We start from the raw sequence: 8980 nt of genomic DNA on the forward strand, positions 1-8980 counted from the left end.
TTTTGATGAATTGACCCTTTAACTATTATAAAGTGGGCTTTGTTGTTGAATATGATGATTTTTTTTTACTTAATATCTCTTTTGTCTAGTGTAGGATTGGTAATCTCGCTCCTTTAATCCCTATTTCCTTGGAATATCAATCCCTATGAGAATCCTGAAGCTAAGGTAAAATAGCATATGTGTTGGTCTTCTTTAGGTCCCTCCCCCTTTTTTTTTGCTACCAGTACTGGGGTTTTAACTCAGAGCTTAGGCACTGTTCTTTGGCGTTTTCATTCAAAGCTGGTGCTCTACCATTTGAGTCATAGACCACTTTTGGCTTTTTGGTAGTTAAATTGGAGATGGCTTTGCCTGCGTCAGTTTTGAAACTTAATCCTCATATCTCATCCTCCTGAGAATCTAGGATTAAAGATGTTAGCCAGTGACACCTGGCTCACTGGGCCTTTTACTGGAGAATTGAATCTCTTAAAAGTTTAAATAGTTATTGATAGGCAAAGACCTGATATTGCCATTTTATAAGCTGTTTTTCTTATTGGTTGATAATTTCCTTGTTCTTTTCCCTCTTCTGTTGTCTTCATTTGTGATTTGAGAACTTTTCTTTTTGAGACAGGGCCTGATCTCAAACTCAAGACCCTCTAGGCTGAGCCTTCTGAGACCTGGGATTATAGCTGTGTGCCAGTGTGCCTGGTGATTTGAGCATGTCTTTTATACTGGTCTGCTTTAATTCTTTTATCTTTTTCTTTTATGGATACACTGCTATATTTTTATTGTGGTGATCATGAGTCTTCCACAAAATACCCTTCAGATCCCAATTAAAGGTGACAGAAGCTTAACTTCAACTTCATCAAAAACTCTACATTTTGCCTTCTGCTACACTCAGATTTTGTGTTTGTGATCTCACAATTTATATCTTTTACACATTATTAATGTAGCTTTAGCTATTTCAAACTTTTCTTCTTTTAACTTTTTTTGCTAGAGTTAAATGTGGCTAACATACCACTATTCAGTCTTAGAATGCTCTGATTTTGATTATTCTTTATTCATTATTTACACTTACATTTTCATGTTATTGGTTGACATTCTTTGATTTAAGCTGAAAGAATCTCCTTTAATATTTCCTTTATGCAGGTTGAATGGTTAAAAAATATCCCCACATCTTTTGTTTGTCTAGGAAAGACCTTTCTGTCCTTCTTTCAGAGGACAGCTTTGGTGTATATAATATTCTTGGTGGACAGTTTTCTCCCCTGAATTTTGTGTGTTTTAACATCTTCTCCTGGACTGTAAGATTCTGAGGAATCTGATGATAGTCTTATAAACGTTCCCTTGTGTATGATATGTTTCACTTTCTCTTGCTGCTTTCAAAACTGTCTCATTGACTTTTGAAAACTTATGTTCATGTTGGTGAATATCTCCTTATATTCTATATTTAAAGTCCTTTTCGGGTTCTTGAATGGACATGCTCATTTCCTTGTCTTATTTGGGGAGCTTTCTGTATTTCTTTAAATAAGCGTTCTGTCCCTTTCTCTGTTCTTTGTGGGGATTCTACGACATAGCATTAGAGTATTGTTTATTGATGCTGTCACATAGGCCTATTTCATTCTCTTTTCTTTCGGATCCTTTGGCTGGGTAACTTCAAATGGCCTATTTTTGAGCAGGCTGATTCTTTTGCTTGCCTGGGTCTCCATTGAGACCCTCTGTGGTATTTTTCAGTTGAGTCATGTGTTCTTTAGTTCCAGAATTTGTCTGGTTCTTCACTATTGTTTCTATCTCTATGTTGAACTTCTAATTTTGTTCATGTATTACTGTTCTCACATCATTTAGGGTCTATGTTGTCCTGTAGCCCCATAGGCTTCTTTAAGACAATTATTTTAAGTTCTTTATCAGGCAGTTCATGTATCTTCATTTCTTTAGAAATGATTCCTGGTGAGTTATTGTACTCTTTAATGGTGTCATATTTTCTCAACTATTTGTGATCTTTATAGTGATGCCTGTACACTGACTTAATAAACACCTCCTCCAGCCTCTGTAGACTGGCTCTGGCAGGGGAAGCCCTTTGCCAATCAGCTTATCCTACAGTCTGGGTTGGCAGGTGGTGGTAGGGTCCACAGGCAGGCTAGCCTGTGGAATCCTCAGGCTGGAATCCTCAGGCAGGCTGGCCATGTCCTTGGGTCAGGGAAGAGCTAGAAGCTAAGTCTTTGGAGCCAGGCTGATGTTGAGACAGACCTTAAACCAGGGGAGGATGGCCTCGTGTTGAGATTGTCCTAGTGCCTAAGTCCATGAGGGTGGGCCTGATCCTGATCTACAAGTGCCAGCCTGGTGCCAGGCTCTACTTGTGCCATAGAGTTGGGCCTGGGTCTGAGATCATGGAGGTCTCAATGATACCTGGGCCCAAGGACATTGTCTCTGTGCTAAAATCTGTTCATGTAGGCATGGACTATGGCCTGTCCATATGGCTATCACAAGAGCATTCTTGGACCTGGGGACTTCTTGACCCTGTGGCCACACATGTCTAATCAAGGATCAATGTCAGGCCAGACTGACATTGGGACCAGACTTTTCCTTGGGCCAAAGGAATAAGCTTGGTACTAGATGTGGTCTTGGAGCCTGGGCCTATAGGAATGGCCTGGTGCTGGAGCAGGCCTGGAGCCTGGGGCTAGAGGACCAGGCTGGTACTTGGATGGTCTTAAAATCTGGTACTAGGGTGTGTCTGGAGCCTGGACTTGTGAGGTCTAGCGTGGTTTGGGCAAGCATGTAGTCTGGACACTGGTATGGGCTTGGCACTGGGGAGGGGAGGATTGGAACGTGATTCTGTATGGCCCAACTTCTGGGCCTGTATGGCCAGCTTAGTGCTCTTGCAGGATGAGACTAGATCTTTAGGACCAGTGTGATGCTGGGGACCATCTGGAACCTGGAGCCTTGGTGGTGAGCCTGGCTCTGGAGCTCATGGGATGGGCCTGGTTCTGGGGCTTTGATCAAGTTACCTACTCGTTTACTTTCCTTCCCCCACAGAGGGGAATCCCTGTCCATTGTGCTATCCAGGGTTGGGGGAAGTGTAACATGCATAGCATGGAAGTGTCCTTCCTACCTCTGCAATAAGGATCTCTGTCTGTCTGTATCTCTCCCTGTCCCTGTCCCTGTCTCTTCCTCTCCCCCTCCTTCCTTCCCTCCCTCCTTTCTTCCTTCTCTCTCTCTCTCTCTCTCTCTCTCCCTCATTCTCTCTTTCTCTCTCTGTCTCCCCTATAATCTCTTTACCATCTCATCCAGTTTTGGCCATTCAAATATAGCTTCCCATGAATGAACTGCACTCCTAGCTCCTGAAGAGGGAAGATCCATTGCACATCTGGGGACAGATGACCACCATTGGTCCAATTGGTCATTAGAGGGATGGTGAGATGGTGGAGGGGGAAGATGTGCTGTCTGAGCAAGGAAATCCCTGTGGTCTGGGACCTCTGAGGCTGCAGTTTGCTAAAGACCCACCCAGCTCATGGTGGACCCTACTCTGGGAACCACTTGCCAGGCAGACCTGGGGTTAAGCCTGCACCTCACTTTGTAACCCTGGGCCAGTCTGTGTGCCCTAGAGCCTTGGGTTTATCCACTATTGAATGTGAAAAACACCCTGCCTCATAGGACTGCCGTGTAGGGTAGATAATGTCTGTGCATCTGTGCACATAGTAGGCCCCGCATGAACATGGGGTGACTTCAGTTTGAGGGAGGCAGTGCTGGGCTTCACTTTTCCAGTGTAGTGCTGTTGACTCATCAAGATAAAGGACAGATAAAGCTAGTGTCTCTGTCATATACTGTCACTTCAAGCCAGTCATCTGGTTGTTCCCTCCCAGTACCAGGAGCAAGAACTGGTTCAGTGCAGGAACTACTGGGTAAACAATAGTTTAGTAGCAGTTGAAGAAGAGGAGGAGGAGGGGGAGGAGGAGGAGGGGGAGGAGGAGGAGGGGGAGGAGGAAAAGTAAGAAAAACCTTCAGCAAATGGATTTGTTCTCTTTCTCTCTCTCTGCAGAAGTCTAATAATATCAGATATTTGCTTGTTTTTTGTTTTTCTTAAGACAGAATCTCACTATGTAGTCCACACTAGCCTGCTTCAGCTTCCCAAGTGCTTGGGATGACAGGCTTGCCCCACACATCTGGCTCAGGTGTTCTGATTTTAAGTGAGTAATGTTAGGTATCTGATATAGTTTTCAGCCTCTAAAAGATCTTCTGCAGTGCACAGGTAGCTCACACCTGTATCCTTAGCTACCTCCAAGCTGAGATCTGAGGATCAAATTTCAAAGCCAGCCCATGTAAGAATGTCTATGAGACTCTTATCTCCAATTAACCAGCAAAAAGCTGGAAGTAGAGCTGTGGCTCAAGGGGTAGAGCACGAACCTTGAGTGAAAAAAAAAACAACAACCAAGGCCCAGTAGTGGTGCGCACGCACGTGCATGCACACACACACACACACACACACACACACACACACACACACACAAAGAAATCTTTCAACCTTTGGATTAGTATTTAAATAAAGTCATTGAACCCTCCTCTGAGCTAGGCTGGGAGGCTGGGTGCCACTTGGAAAGCTGCTCGCTAGTGGAGCTCTGGTCCAAGCCTTGGACCAGCTACAGAACCTGGCCCTACCCCCTCCCCTCCTGCCACCCCCTCCTCCTCCGCCCACCCTCCCAGTGCCGTGCCAGGGATGACTTCAGCTGGAAGACAAAGGGGCCTTCATGTTCAAAGGCCGGCAAGACAGTTCATTCTCCATCCTCCACAAACAAACAGGGTGGCTTTGATCTGAGTGGGGGAGGAGGCTGCAGCTCCAATTAGGAGATCAGCCCATAACTGGGCTAAAGAATGTTTGTAATAAAATAAAAGATCTAAGTGGTTGTAATGAAGGGTAATAGAAAAATAGTGTCACTGGGCATTCTCTCCCAGTTGCCCTATTTGAAGTGGATTAGCCACTGGTACAGCGAGGGGTTGGGGTGAGGCCCCCCGCCCGCTCCATGCCAGGGTGGGGGCACTGCTGGGTGGGCACAAGGGGACGCCAGAACAGTGAGTCCTGCTGGGTTTGCTGTGCAGTCATTTGCGTCACAGTGTTCCCTTTTCATCTGACACATGTAAGTCAAGATTGTCCCCGGAGACCCTCCCTGGGAACACGGTCCTGCAGTCCTGGGCCTTAGTCTGCCTTGTCCCTTTACTCTTTGGAGCCTGCCCCTTGGAGTCAGAACTGCATTACAAGGGCTTGTTCTTCCCGTTGGTAGAAACTGTCATTCCCTGAGGCTGAGGACTTTGTAGACCCAGGGTAGATGGGGTGGCTTCCATCTTCTTCAGCTTCTGCACACACTGTACTCAGGAAGACCGATGGTTTTGAGGTATCTGATCACACAGAGAGAGGCCCCAGTGGGCTTTCCAATGTGGCATCACTTTGTATTCATCATCAGGGCTGCTGTGCAAGTATGCTTGGTCAGATGCGCACTGCACAACCCCAAAGGGATGCGATTCAGAACCAAGGCATTCCCATCCATTTTCCTGGATGAGAACACTGCATGACAGTATTTGGGGCCCCAAGTAGGGAAACCAAGGTTCAAGGAGGGTTGAATAATGGTATTCCCCCCCCCCCCCCACACACACACCCTGACAAAATGCCTGAGCCTCCTGGGCCTGCAATTGTTGTGTCACCAGCTCAGGAAGCAGCATGGAACAAGCATGCATTATGGGAGTTCTGGGGCTTTATGTAGCTTAACTGTGTGATCCTCACACACTTGGAAGGTGGTTATGATCACCACCCTCTCCATTTTACTCACTAGGAAGCTGGCAGAGCTGTGACTATTTCGGGCATCATGGTCACCCTATATGATCTTGTCACCTTGGGCCCAGCCCCCACAAGCTATAAGAACATGGGTAACTCATGAGGCCTCTCTTCAACTATTCCATTCTCTGAAAGTGGAGAGCAGCCAGTGCAGCAAATACACTGTGATCTGAAGTGCTAATGTATGCTCTGGGGGTATGGCTCAACTGGTAGAGAGGCTGCCTAGCAAGTTCAATCCCAGTACTGCCAAAAAAAAATAAAGTCATAAGCAGACATATAACCCTATATGTGGGTGGCAGAGATTGGGAGATCTTGCTTGGTACAGTTGTGTGGCTACCATCATGGAAAAGCCAAGTCAGAGGAAGTCAGCCTAGACTTGGCTGGAGCTGTGGGACTCTACCTCAAGAATAATCAGTGTTAAAAGGGACTGGAGGTGTGATGCAAGTTGTTGAATTAGCAGGAAGTCCTGAGTTCAAACCCCAGTTCTCAAGGCTGGAGATGGCGATCTGCAATTCCAGCTGGGTAAGAGGCAGGCAGGAGGATCAGGGCTCCACAGTATTATTTCCAGATATTATCAGGACCACGAGGAGATGCCTGTATGTAAATATAGTAAGGAGCCTGCAGGCTCAAGACCTGAGAAGAGCCCATGTTTCTGACCAAATCTCCAGCATCCCAGCAGGAGAGACTCCTTCCAGCTTAGCCTTTCTGCTCCTTCAGGTTTTCCACTGATTAGATAAGGCCCACCCACGTTGGGCAGGGCACTCTGCTTTACTCAGTCTATGGATTCCTATCTTAATGTCATCCAGAAACTCCCCCTCAGACACACTTAGGCCAGTAGCTGGGAGAATATCAGCACACCCTATGGCCCAGTCAAGTTGGTGCATAAAATTCTCCATCACAGCTGCTTTGGTAGCTGCTCCTCAGGCCCTTTTGCCTGTTGTTGCTGGAAAGCTGCCGAGGAGGGGCTGTGGAGGGAGGACAGGCTTGTGTCATTTTGGCCACCATTGTACCGTACGTAGCAGCTCCTACACCCCTCTCTTGCTCTCTTTCCTTGTTCCTTCCTCAGGCTCTCCCCCCTCCCCCCCAAAGTTGTCTACTCTCCCTCATTGCAGTCGCAGACCTTGGTCTCAAGAGGTCCCAGCCCCCTGCAGGAACTGAGGACACCTGCCATCGTATCCCACCTGGGCTGTGGGCTGGCCTGCAACCTTCTGTTTTCATGATAGAATCACCAGGTGTTGGAAGTGTAGGGACTTTGGTGACAATTGTGAAACAGTTGCAGAAAGGGGAAGCAGGAGCTGTTTGGGTTGCAGTCTGGTCTTCCCATGAGTCCCCAGAAACAGTGGATGTGAAGAAAGAGGGGTGAGTGTCATGATGGGAGTAGGTATGTGACAGTGTGCATGTCACGCGAATGGGAACCTGTGTCCTGCAGCCTGGCTTAGGCCAGCGGTATGCATGGGGCCTTGGCGTCTCCCTCCTGCAGACTCAGTGCCCTTTGGGCCACTCTCATGAGACTAAAAAGGGTGGTTCTTAGTAATCCTGAGAAGTAGAGTGGGGTCCAGGTTTTCCTGGGGATTGGTGGGCTGTTGAGAGGGAGCCCCAGGCCCAGCTCAGCTTTTCTGCTTCTAGCTGTGTGCCTCCTTGGAACTCAGCCCCTGGGCAAAGTTTCTCTTCTCTGAATAAGGAGGGTGTGGCAGGCTGGAGGCTTTTTCCAAACACCAACTCTCCGAGCCCACATCTGCCCCCTGGCCTTGGCAAATGAGACAAACAAGGACATTGTGGTGATTGTTCATAAAATTCAATGTGCTCATTTTAATGGACCTTCCCTTCTTCTCAGATGACGTCCTTCCTCTTTTTGATATTCCAGTGCCCTTTTAAAAATCAAATGATAGCTGGATTCTAGAGGCTCATGCCGGTTATCCTAGCTACTTAGGAGGCTGAGATCTGAGGGTTATGGTTTGAAACTAGCCCAGGCAGGAAAATCCATAGGACACTTATCACCAGTTAACACCAAAAAGTCAGAAGTAAAGCTGCTGGCCCAACTGGTAGAGCACCAGCCTTGAGCAAAAATGCTAAGGGAAAGAGTCCAGGTCCTGAGTTCAAGCCCTGGTACTGGTGCACATGCACATACACATGCATGCACAGACATAAAATGAAAATTCTGCGTGTTGGCGTTGGAGGTGTGGCTCAGTTGGTATATAGCATTAGCCAATGGGCCAAAGTGTCAGGTACCATGTTTGAGTCCTGCTCTTAGACCTAAAAAAGATTCTCTATGTACTTGTGGGTAGTTTTGACAAAAGGCAGCGTGGTAACAGGTGGTGCCTAGGTCTGTGAAGGCCTAGAGGTCCCCAAGACCCTTTCCGGGGGGCCCATAAGGTCACAGCCACTTCTGTGATGAAACTGAGCTGCCCCTTGTCCTCCCGCCTCACTGATACATGCTGGGATGGTATGGGAGTGACGGCAAATGTGCCTGCCGAAGTCCTGGCATGTACCGGGCCATGATGCTCACAGACAAACACCAGAAAAGGAGACCAGATCACCTCTGATGTCCTTGAAGCAGGAACATTTGTGAATCTGTTCATTTCTTTGACCCTGGAGGTTGGTCCATTTTACCATTCCGTGCAGCTAAGTGAAGCATGGAGCACTTTCCTGCATTCCAAAGCAGGAGGGTTGTCACAGGAAAGCACAGCGCAGCTGAGTTGGCAGCTGACCTTGCTGAACACCATTTACTTGAATAGAACAAAAATGACAAACAGAGAAATTATGTTGTTCAGACTCACGCATCGACAGACATTTCCTGAAGATGAATGAAATGTGCCTATCACTTCTAAGAAAATAATAGACTATGTGTATTTTCAAGGAGAGAATCAAGCTTCCAAGATAATTGAGAAGTGACCCCAGAGAGTTGACCCCCCCAAATACTGTCTCCCTTGCCCTATGTCTCTTCTCTCCTTTCCCGTGTTTATGGTGTTAAGTAGCTCCTCCATCCTGCCTGAAAGGGGTCTGAGGATTAGGGGTTACAATTGGAGGACATGTGGGGTAGGCCTAGGCCAACCTGCTGTAAGAATAGCTCCCAGGCCCAGCAACTTAAACCCAGGGCTCTTTCTCCAAGATGAAACTCCAGGTTAAGTGGGAGATGGTTGACTTGACTTCAAGAAGTAGCTCTGAGACCCCAGGAACTCCTTTGTC

This window comes from Dipodomys spectabilis, unplaced genomic scaffold (assembly GCF_019054845.1).
Source record: "Dipodomys spectabilis isolate Male_0828 unplaced genomic scaffold, ASM1905484v1 ptg000165l, whole genome shotgun sequence".
In the NCBI taxonomy this organism is placed as follows: Eukaryota; Metazoa; Chordata; class Mammalia; order Rodentia; family Heteromyidae; genus Dipodomys; species Dipodomys spectabilis.